At 37.9% G+C, this 12,496-nt stretch overlaps 2 long non-coding RNA genes across 2 annotated transcripts in view; one reads left to right on the forward strand and one right to left on the reverse strand.

The window, feature by feature from the left end:
* The window catches only part of LOC123601051, a 155,613-nt gene that overhangs the window by 43,222 nt on the left and 99,895 nt on the right, over positions 1–12,496 (forward strand). The gene's annotated exons all lie outside the window — the stretch shown is intronic.
* LOC123601049 overlaps positions 8,567–12,496 on the reverse strand; it is a 177,964-nt gene continuing 174,034 nt past the window's right edge. Inside the window, exon 5 of the long non-coding RNA XR_006713949.1 lies at positions 8,567–8,753. This is a non-coding gene — a long non-coding RNA (uncharacterized LOC123601049). The remainder of the gene's footprint in view (positions 8,754–12,496) is intronic.

The following is a 12,496-nucleotide window of genomic DNA, read 5'->3' on the forward strand; positions in this document are numbered from 1 at the left end:
CCTTCTATTCTTCTGTTTTTCTCTCTTTTTCCCACATTTTTAAATGAAGTGTTCAAGTAATTTTCAATCTTTTGTTTATCCAGGTGAATTTTAGAATTGCTTTGACACTCCCCACCAACCCCCGGCTCCCAAATTCTTCAAAGGTTTATTGACTTGCATCAAATTTAGAAATTAATTTCAAGTAAATAGTGTGTGTTAATAGTTTTTTAAAAGGTTATTCATTCATATTTTTAAATATTATATTTTGTCTTATTTAAACGTTGAAGTAAACTTTTTGTCTGATAGTTTGTACTTTATTTTGTTAAGATAAATATTTTTACCCTTTTGTATTTTAAACTGCTTATTTCTGGACTATAAGAAAGACATTGGTGTTTGCATTTTTATTTTGTTATCTTATTGAACTATTTTTAATTGTCTTTCAGTTAATTCTCTTAATTTTTTTTACTATTTTTTAAAATTTATACCCCTGATTTAGATCTTTAATTTCTCTCAGCAGTGTTTTATAATTTTTTTTTAACGTTTATTTATTTATTTTTTTGGGACAGAGAGAGACAGAGCATGAACGGGGGAGGGGCAGAGAGAGAGGGAGACACAGAATCGGAAACAGGCTCCAGGCTCTGAGCCTTCAGCCCAGAGCCGACGCGGGGCTCGAACTCACGGACCGCGAGATCGTGACCTGGCTGAAGTCGGACGCTCAACCGACTGCGCCACCCAGGCACCCCAGTGTTTTATAATTTAAAGTGTATAAACCTTGCATTTTTTTTGTTACAATTATTTCCCAACATTTACTTTTTTTTGAAGTTATTATGAATGGAACTATTGCCTTAATTCCATTTTTGGATTGTTGCTACCTAGTATATAGAAATATAGCTGATTTCTATATATTGATCAGTTATTCTCTAACCTTACTAAACTTGTTTATTAGTTACAGCCGGTTTGTTGTTGTTGATGGTGGCCTATATTTCATTTCTATATACTGGATAATGTCTGAGAATGAAGTCAGTTTTTTCTTCATTTCAAATATGACACAATAAATCCTTCCCTTCTCCTTTTCCTTCTCCCTCCCTTTATTTCTCCTTTATTTGAAAGGAGGGTTTGTCACATAGGCTAGAACCCACAGGACAATGTTGAGTAGAAATGTTGAAAGCCCATACATTTCTCAATTATTTCTCAGAAAACTTCATGTATTAAGTGACTTTCCTTATTCTCCGTGGTACTTCTATTCACTATACTATTGTATCTCTACCTTTTTTAACATTTATTTTGAGAGAGAGAGAGAGCGAGCGAGAGAGAGAACACAAGTGGAGGAAGGGCAGGGAGAGGGAGACACAGAATCTGAAGTAGGCTTTGGGGTCCAAACTGTTAGCACAGAGCTGGACATGGGGTTCAAGCCCATGAACCATGAGATTATGACCTGAGCTGAAGTTGGATGCTTAACCGACTGAGCCCCCCATGCGCTCCTACTTTTTTTTTTAAGTGTGTTTATTTATTTTGACAACAAGAAAGAAAGCATTGGGAGGGACAGAGAGGGAGAAAGGGAGAATCCCAAGCATTGTGGACTGCACAGTGTGGAGGTGTGGAGCCCAATGCAGGGCTGGAACTCCAGAAACATGATATCATTACCTGAGCCCAAATCAGCAGTCACATGCTTAACCAACTGAGCTACCCAGGATCCCCTCTACCTCTAAAAGGTCAACAGAAATAGTATGGAAAAACCTGAAAACAAGTGAAGATGGAGTAAGAAGATTTCATTTGATGGCTTTGTGAGCGAGGGAGAGATATAGTTTTGAGTAATGATATAGTTTTGAGTAATGATATAGTTTTGAGTAAAGATATAACGAGCACGGAAGTTTTGTTAATTATAACTTATTATGTAAGTGCCAGTTATTAGTGTGATTTTAGAAGGGAAGGGTGAAGAAACACTTAGAATGGGATGATTTACCCAATCTCAGAAACCTACTTATTGCCTAACAACTGTACTCAACAACTCTAGCTTGCTTGAAATGAGTGTGATTTTTCAGCTAAACAAACAAACAAAAGAGCCTTTGTGTGTACATCATCTTACCATGAACTATTACCCTTGTCTAACAAGCCTTAGATCACTGAGTTTCTCCCTCCCAATGTCCTTTTTAGGATAGGTATGGGGTGGAGGCTTATAAAAGTTTATTGAATTAAATGAAGTTCAGATATACCCATTGTTAATGTGCAAATGACCAAATAAGTTACCCTTGGAGGGTATCTCGGTTAAGAACAGAATGTGTTTATTACCAATAACTCTCAAAGACATTTTTAACATAAAGACTGGAGATAGGGGACTTTGAGCTGAAATCATTGAGACTTAATCTCAGACTATTTCATACAGAAATTAGGCTCCCAGTTCTATGAATGGGGAGATGCAATTATTTAGGAATACTTGTTATCAGCTGGCATTATGGCATAATTTTAACTCACAGTGGATCCAGTGAGCCTGAGAATCCATCTTATGGTTATTTACCTGGTTTATCATTTATGGTTTGTAGACTAGCTGACAGAATCTTCTCTTTGATCTATATACCTGTGGAATAAAAGCCACTATTATAGCAATGGACATGCACAAGTCTCTGAAACTGTTCATCTCCCACTAACCAAGGTAGGAAGTTAGAAACAACATCTTATCCAAAGAGAAATTGCAGAGATTAGTGACATTGCCAAAGATATAAAGAAGTGGTAGATGCCATTTAATTAACCTGTAGCCCCTGAAAACCCAGGAGGATTGTGGTTGATAATGAAGGAGCACTGTAAACTTAAACAGGTGGCAACAATCTCAGCCTCTGGGCTGGGTGTGGTCTGGGTATTGGCACAAGTCAACATAGCCTCTGGCACTTGATAGGAAGCAATTTGGCAAATGTTTTCTTCTTGAATCTCCCTCATTGGGGAAAAAAACTGATTTAGCTGCTGCCACTATGAAATGACAAACCTGCCCAAGCAGAAGCCAGTAATAATTCCTCATTATGTAACAGTTTCTTGAGAAGCCCAGCCAGCCAAGTGAGAGCTTGAGTACATTGGACCTTTTCTATTTTATTTTGACCTTATCTGTATTGTAACCTGATGTGTGATTTGACCCTACCAACATGGAAACCTTCTCTGGATATGTATTTCCCCTCTTTTCCTACAGTAATTCTTCAAGAACCATCATCTCAAGTCTGATCAAATGTTTCATCTGTTAATCTTGGTGAACAAAGAGGGTGAGACAATTGACATATGACCATAGCATCCACTAGTCTTATGTTATAGACTAAACCTATAATCCAGCAGTATAATTTAACAGTGGAAGACCTATTGATACGTAGTAATGTGACAGTTCAGGGTTGGAGACTGTACTCCAGGTTATAGTACATGCAGTAAACCTATGCTCATGGTGCTGTGTCTCTATTGACTAGAATACACAATTCCAGGAACCAAGGGTGAAAGTGGTATTATCTCTAACCATCATCATTCCAAGTTATCCACTTGCAGAATTTTGTGTTCTGTCTTTAAAATCTTAGGTCTGCTATGTTTGAGGCCAAGTTTTCAGTGGGTGAAATTTCTACTAAAGAAACTGTAAGGATTCCTTTCAACTTGAAATTGTGATGACATCGTGAGGCTCTCAAAATCCCTAAACCAGCAGGCAAAGAAAATAACTCATATTGGGAGTAACTGACTCCGACGACCATGATGATGGAACTGCTGCCACAAAATGGAATGGGAGCAAGAATGAGTAGATCTGAAGTCCAGGAGGTTTACTGAGGTGTCTATTTTTTTTTTTTTTTTTTTTTTTTTTTTTTTGCTCAAGGATAGATAGACACGTGTTGGAAAGAAGTCCTAACAAAGGCAAAATGATGAAGAAATCAGATTACTTGGAATATAGATGTGGGTTATCCCACCAGACAAATGACCCAGACCAACTCAAGTGCTGACCAAGGGTTAGCAATATGTAGAATGGCTGGTAGAGGAGAGGATGAGGATGATAATTATAGCCATGTGAGCAGCTGTGGCCATGGGGATTATAGCTTATTTTGTTCCCCTACTCCTCTGATTGTCTTTGCAGAGATTGTGCCTGCTAACCATCTAGAAGGGACATCCACAGTAGACTGGTTGAGAGCACAGGTGGATCAAGAGTGGGCAAGAAATCTAGAAAATACCTCTAATGCATTGTTACAAATCTTCTCAGCTACACCTCTTATTACAGCCATGGTTGCTTTGACCAGTTTGGTACAGGTTCCAACCAACTTCATACAGTTACAAACTGACTCACCAGGCTCCTGCTACTTACCCCTTGCTTTGCCCCACAGTGGAAGGCAAATCACCTGCATGTGATGTGCCCACACATGTGCACATCAGAAGTATGGAACAGTCAACCTACAAAGTTAATATTTTACCAATGGGAGATAGAAGCCAATGGACAAATGCTTTCTCCTTATTCCTCCTGAAAGACATCACTGAGGCATATTTTGTACTGCTCCTCAGATGTTCTTGGATCAAACAGCCAATAGTATATTACATTATTATATAATAATTATAATTAATATAATATTACATATTATATATAATCATATATATTATTATATATAATATATAATATATAGTTATATTATATATTATATATTAATTATATAATTATTAATATATGGCATTATTAATATAGATTACATGTTGTTAATATAATAATATATTCCTCTATGTGTTCTGGCTCCTTTCCTGCTTTGTTCCCCTGTCCCCCATGTGTGTTACTGGAATCACACACCCCCCAGTAGGGTACTCCCACAAAAGCCTTTGTTTCAGAGCCTGCTTCGTGGGGAACCAAGATAAGATGCTCTGTCAGAAAGCTATTATTAGATGTGAAGTCCAGATGATAAACAATGCTGTGACTTACCTAGAGTCTCACAGATGGTGATCATCTGATTTCTATCCTTATCCTATTTTATGGCTCAAATCTTGTAGTGTCTACACCAGATCACGTCTCAGTGGGGCTGGTAATGCAATGACTATTGAAACTAGGACGTAGTTAGGCCATTGCCAGTTCTAGTGACTGTGACTTTAATGTCAAATTTTGTGGTGTTTTTTCCTAGCAAAATCAGAGGCAGAAGCATGCAAGAAAATAGCAGATTCTGTATTTTAAACAATACAAAACTGGAATGCTATCTACCTTAGGTAATCCTCTATTTTCCAATAACTGTGAAGGGGCTGTATACAGACACTCGCATCACAGTGTCTGTTTGGAAAAAAAAAATGTGTTCCTGCCCCCGCTTTTAAAAATGATACACTGAGGCCTAGAGAGATTAAGTTATCTGTCTAATTTCATAAGCTTATTAGTGGCAATATTTAAGTTGTGACTAGATAATCTAAAGAACAGTGTAATTATGCTTTTGGTAAGTTTAAATACAGGTCTATGGAGGAATCTGGGAATTTTTGATAAGGCCCCGAGGGCCCTTGTAACACTATATTTCTGTGATCCTAAGTAATCATCACATCCAAAGAATTAATTATGCCACATGATATTTTCCCAGTGCAATACAGATGGCTTCATTTTACAAATTTAGGCTCTAGTCAGAGATGATTCACTGGCATTTTAGAGGTACTGTTGCAACTGTTCCCCAGAAGAAACTCAAATAGGATGCTTCAAATTGCTGTCTATTGAAAAGATATGTTATTTAGTGACAAGTCCCTTTACATCTGAAAGGGAGATCCAGCAATTTCTGTGTGCACACTTAGTATATGCAGCCAAACTGCCCTTCTGAGATTGAGCTACAGTGGGTATACCTGTGCATCAGGGTCTAGAAGCCTATCTTGTACCACATGCCAGATTAGCTCAGAACCAAATGATGAAAGGCACTGTCAAAAGGTCCTAGAAACCCTGAGTCAGGACAGCTAGAGAACATTGGCAGAGTACAACCTTCCATTAAAAATTTGATGCTTAAATCCCTTCCATAGCCTCCCTCTTGTACAGATAGCTAGGCCCTCTCTGAACCCACCCGCTAGCTGAATTAAATACCAAATCTGCCAATGTCCAGATTAAAGTAAACCCCGTTTTACTTACTGCATGTTACTTTTGGCTATAGAATTATCTTCGACATTCCATCCATTTGGCAAATGTTTACTGAACAACATACACATTGGCTTCTTACTGGCAGTAGAGACATAAAATGACCACACAGTTGTGTGTACACCTTGCCTCATTCCCAAAAGGTACTGAAGAACATAAATATCTCCCTCAAAAAACACTAAGTGTGGAGCAGATGCCAAAATGTAAGCCATGGTTACTATAAATATGATAGAGGTGCTTAGAGGAACAGCCTTTCTGCCTGGGTGGTTAAGGACGGTTTCCTGGAGATGGGATGCCTGAGCTGGATATACTGGAGGACTGTCAGGATTACTTAGATAATAATGGAGGAAACAGCCTACCAGTAGCAAAATGTGCAAAGGGTGAGAGTACATGATGCAGTCAAGAGACAGCAGTCAATTCAAGGAAACTGGGATAAGGTGCCTGTGAAAGAGGTGGATAAAGTTGGGCAGGTAGACAAGGCCACATCATAGAATGCCCTATAGGAGCTTCAACTCTATCCTACAATCTAGGAAGGCTGATGATGAGGTTGAAATAGGGTAGTGATAAGTTGAGATCAATCACTGAAAAGGCAGTTAAACTAATTATTATAGCATTTTGTAAACTGGATTATAACTTTGGCAGGTCTCCCCATACAAGTCCTGCCAGTAAGTAGAATAAGTGGAAACTTTATCTGCTACAGTGCTGAGGGGAAGTCCATGAGAACTATAGCTCCCCATTGTCTTCCTTCTACATTAGAGTAAATTTCCTATTTCAGAGAGGAAAGAGATGTAAATTAATAAGTAATTTTAGTGGCAGTACTGTTAATAGATGATTATGTTCTTTCCAGCTGTCCCTTCATTTATTTCCTACCCTGTGTCTCTGGCTGTCACCTTTATGCTATTTGAACATTTCTAAGTCTGGTCATCTCTTGCCTGTCCTTTGTGCATTTAGCAGAGTTTTCCTTTGTCTCTGTCCTTTGTTATCCAAACTCCCTATTAGAGGTTTTGGTATTATCCAAATTCTAGGGTTCTCTTTACAGTCTTAATCTCTTGGAAAATTAAGTTGGTTGGGCTACATTACTATTCCATAAGTGGATTTACATACTGCCTAATGCTAATCCATAATATAAAACTGGTCCTTAGGAAAATGAAAAAAAAATACACTGAGGGATTTGTGGTCTTGTGTTCAGTTTGCCTTTGGATCTCAGGTGACAATGATGGATTAATATTATTACTTTAATAATTATAATTCTTGTGACATATTCCTATCCTACATCCATGCATAACCCTTCTTTCTTTCTTTGCTTGCTTGTTTGAAATAATTGAATTCAATAAATAAATTTATATCTCCTACCCAACATGGAAACTAGAACATGGACCATAACTTTTATTTGTATATGTAATTCCCACTCAACTCATTCCCATGCTTCCCTTTACTTGTGATATTTTACCCTTTAAACAATTGTATATGGGCACCTGGGTGACTTAGTGGGTTAAGCATCAACTTCCGCCCAGGTCATGATCTCGAGGCTCGTGGTTTTGAGCCTCGTGGGTCAGGCTCTGTGCTGAGAGCTCAGAGCCCGTAGCCTGCTTCAGCTTCTGTCTCCCTCTCTCTCTTCCCCTCCCTTGCTTGTACACTCTCTCTCTCTCTTAAAAATAACATTAAAAATAATAAACAATTATATACACAGATATATGCATAAACACTTCTATGGAATCCCTAAAAGTGTATCTTTTATTAAGATTCATACTTTTTACGTGCAGCTGTTCACTTATCCTAACTGTTGTGTATTATTTAACTATGTTAAATATTTCACATGTTTATTCGTTATTATTCTCCTGTAGATGGTCATCTGTATTATTTCCCAGATACTTCTAGTATGACGAAGGCTGCCTTAACATTTCTGCGCACATCTCCTGGGGTATATGGACAATAGTCATTCTCAGATACAAACCTGGAGGTAGAATTGCTGGATATTAGAGTCTGCGTGTTTTCCACACAGAAAGATGCACTCGGTGGAAGGACTCTCTTTAGTCTTTCTTAAATATGCTCTTTTATGGTAGCAAATGCCCATTTTAATTAAATGATGCTAATAATAGATAGCACTTGCTGCTTTGAAGAAAGTATCCACTTTTATTAAAATTAACGACCTCACATTTTATTGGGATGTTTTACTACCCTGTGAAATTCTAAAGTCTAGGGAACCCAAGACAAGATCCTATCTAAGAGAAAGGAAAATTTTATCTCCCTCTGTGAAGGAGCCATCATCATAGCACTTATCTCACTGTCATGAGGATTAATGAGATAAATAAATTATAACCACTAGTATACGGTAATTGTTCAGTAAGCTAATGAGGCTGCCTTGGTTTCAGATGGTAACTTGTGCTTGCTGCAGCATTTAGAAGCCTTGGTGAGAACTGCCTTTCATGGAGTTTTCACTCCTCACCTTTATCTGTGAAACTGATATAGGAGCATTCAGAATACAGAGTTAACCCTTGACTGTGATGCCCTTCATTTTGAGGTAATTCTTTTATATTTATTTTGACATTATGGGGAAAGCAAGGCCACTGCACAGCAGGCATCTTGGAATTGAGTTTCCTCTGATGCTGGGTCTTTGGTCTGCTTCAGTTTCCTTTTCTGAGGATACAAACATTGGTGGGTCAGTGTGGAGCAGCCAGATCTGAAGGAGGCACTAGAAAACAGAAGAGGGAGGAAGCTGTCAGTTTGTTAAAAGAGAAATTAACTTTGCTCCAGTCCCAAGGCTGAGAGTTATCTTCTCTGGAGAGCTCCCTGATGGTCTTCCCTGGTTGGTCACTGAAATCCAGTGGATACCTACATGAATTTAGCTTCATATAGGAAATAATTGTGGAAATGAAGACCTCAGGGCATCCAGACTTCATTTACATTCACTTAAATTATCACCTGCTTGTCCAGTTGTTATTTAAATAATGCAACAAAATACTATTGCATAAACTCCAGCAGCCCTTGTCATTTGTTTACATACAGAGGGAACATTTTTATCTCTTGCTAATAGTTGGTTCTTTGCAAGTGGAACTGAAGACAGAGGTCTGTGTTGATGCTGGGCTGTTTATGCCACGAGGGAAAGGGCACTAACATGATAGGTAGAAATGCTTCCAAAGCAAATTTATATATTTTAAAAATCAATATATGCTTTTCACTTACTGTATGTCAAGCTCTGTGCAGGATACTGAGGATACAAACATGAATAAGACATTTCTTCCTCCCGTGAAGCTATTGGGACATAGGACATGGGCAACTTAAACAATTACACCATAGCTAGTAACTATAAAAACGCTATATGGGCAGGTGCTACCAGAACACAGGAGTGGCAGCTAACTCATGGGGGATGTTTAGGGAGCCATCATATGGATAAGGTGCCATATAGGTAGTGCCTTGAAGCACATGTAGGATATTTACAGGTAGAGAAAGATTTCCTAAGAGAAAACCATTTGAGCAAAAGCATGGGACTGAGAAAATTCAGGGTCTCTTTCAAGATCAAGGCCTTCTTCACATGCCTGAGAACTCAGTGCCATTTTCCTGCTCATTTCCCTCCTGCCATGCCCTACAACAGTGCAGATTAAAAGCCTCAGATAAAACACATGAAGCACACAGTGCTTGGCACATGGTTACTGGTCAATAAATGATGACTGTCCTTATGATAAGGTTGCTAGTGTGTGCCTTCTATGTTTGCCCAAGTTAATCTCTTAGCCTCTGCCCATAGGACCATAATAAAACAACCATCCCTCATTAAGCTCACAGTAAGTAGCACTGAGGCAAAAGCATGTGAATTACAGTTTCTATTTATTGTGTGGATGAGGTGACTGAGCCTCAGGGAAACGGAGCAACTTGCCTAATGGCACAGAGTGGTGGCATTAGAAACCAGTCCAAGTCTGCCAGCCTCAAAAGCCTATGCTTTTTCCATTGCTCCATATGATTTATCATATTGAATCCATGATAGATCTTCTGGGATTGACTAAAGTCAAAAAACAACCCTCAGCATCCTCCAAATCAGCTCCTAGCCTGGATATTTGAAATATCCTGTTTAAGGCACCCACAGTTTCTGCTTATCTTCCAAAAGCATTTGAAAATTACATCTCTTGCTGTGGCACACAGGTCTCCTTCCTGCTACCTAGGTCAGAGCACTTGGAAACTGACTCCACTTAGTATATAAGCAGTTTATGCCAAGGCTTTGAGACTTTAAATGATGTTCTCATCAATACCTTTATTTCTTCTCTTTTCTATTATGCATTTAACTTTTACAGAGTAATCATTACATAGTATTCACTCACTGTCTTAATAATCTATCTCCTACTGCTGACTAAATCCCAAATACTGAGCTTCAGAGTTAAGATGAAAAAACCCTACCCCTCAAGCAGTCTCTTAAAGGCTGCTTTCAAGTGTTTCAGTTTAATTGGGAAGAGAAGAGAAGATTATATGCAGGATTGAGGACTTGCATTTTCCATTTCTCAGAGGACTTATGACTTTCCAAGCCTGTGAAAGAATATGACTCAAATCTAAGAAGTCAGTGTAAGCTACTATCTACCTAAATCAGGAAGCCTCCCAGACCCAATCTCTAATCATCATTAACATTATAATTAATTTCTCCTTTTCTCAGCTCTGCTGTCTGAGCATAGGGTTGACCCTATGAACGCATTTTAGCATAGCCTAATGAACTGTTATTCTTCAGAAGCTCATTGTGAGGGTGAGGACACAATTTTATTCAACTTTGATCACAACATCACAAGGTTTAGACTCAGAAATGTTCAAGAAATACTTGCTAAATTAACAGGACCAAGATAAGAAGTAATTATCTTTCCAGCAGAAGAAGACACATGTCAAAATAGATGTCTTAAAAATGTTTTCATTCAGCTTGTGACATAGAAAATTATCTTAAATATAACACTTCCTGATGTTCCTGCTTCAATATTTACTAAAACTTCTCTAAACATTGATTAAGCACTGATATGAGTCAGGCATGCTGCAAATGTAAGAAAAACAGTCATTCCCCTTAAGAGCTTTGCAGTCTTTTAGTGGAGAAAGCCCCCAAACTCACAAATCTTGTAAAGCAAGATAGGTGTTTCACTTACAGGTATGTGAGGATGCTGAGGGCATGGCTTACAGTAGAACAGTCAGATAACACTTCAAAGAGACAAGGGGGTGAAGGAAGAGGAAGGACATGTAGGGCAAAAGAAACAGAGGTAAAGAAGTGTAATATATTCCAAGAATGTCAAACATCAAGTGTGTCCTGGGCATAGAGATCATGGAGGAAGAACAGGAGATTGAGAGCTGGGTCTAAAGTTTTGTTTTTTCTTTTTAAATTATTGACATATATTTGGAATACAATGTCGCACATAAGTATAGTCACCATCTGTCGCCATACAACATCATCACAATATTATTGATTATAATAACTTTGCTGTATTTTTCATCTTTGTGCTTTATTTTATAACTAGAAATTTGTACCTCTTAATTCCCTTTGCCTATTTTGCCCATTTCCCCACCCCTCTTGCCTCTTCAACTACCAGATCATTCTCTGTATTGGAGTCTGGTTTTTTGTTGTTGTTGTTCATTGTTTTGTTTTCTAGAGCCCACATATAAGTGAAATTATATGGTATTTGTCTTTGACTTATTTCACTTAGCATAATACTCTCTAGGTCCATCCATGTTGTCACAAACGGCAATATCACATTCTCTGTTATGGCTGAGTAATATTCCTTTGTAGGTTCATATATTGCAACTTCTTTATTCATTCATCTATGTATTTACACTTAGACCATGTCCATATCTTGGCTATTATAAATAATATTGCAATAAATGTGAAGGTACATATATCTTTTCAAATTAGAGTTTTTGTTTTCTTTGGTTAAATATCCAGTACAGAAATTATACTGGATCATACGGTATTTTCATTTAAAAATTTTTAAAGACCTCCATATTATGGCATGGTTGCACCAATTTATATTCCCACCAACAATGCACAAGAGTTCCCTTTTCTCCATATCATTGCTGACATTTGTTATTTCTTGTCTTTTTGATACTTTCCATTCTGACTGGTGTGGGGTAATATGGTGATTTTGATTTGTATTTCCCAGATGATGAGTGATGTTCAGCATCTTTCATGTATCTGTTTGCCACTTATGTATCTTTGGAAAAATGTCTGTTAAGGTTTTCTGCCCATCTTTTAATTGGACTATTTGTAAGTGTGTGTGTGTGTGTGTGTGTGTGTGTGTGTGTGTGTGTTGACTTGTATAAGTTCTTTACATATTTTGGATATTAACCTGTTGTTGGATATATCATTTCCAACTATCTTTTCCCATTCAGTAGGTTGACTTTTGTTTTGTTGATGGTTCCCTCTGTTGTGCAAAAACTTTTGAATTTGATGCAGACCCAAGAGTTTATGTTTGCTCTTGTTTC

This window comes from Leopardus geoffroyi, chromosome D1, assembly GCF_018350155.1.
Source record: "Leopardus geoffroyi isolate Oge1 chromosome D1, O.geoffroyi_Oge1_pat1.0, whole genome shotgun sequence".
NCBI lineage: Eukaryota > Metazoa > Chordata > Mammalia > Carnivora > Felidae > Leopardus > Leopardus geoffroyi.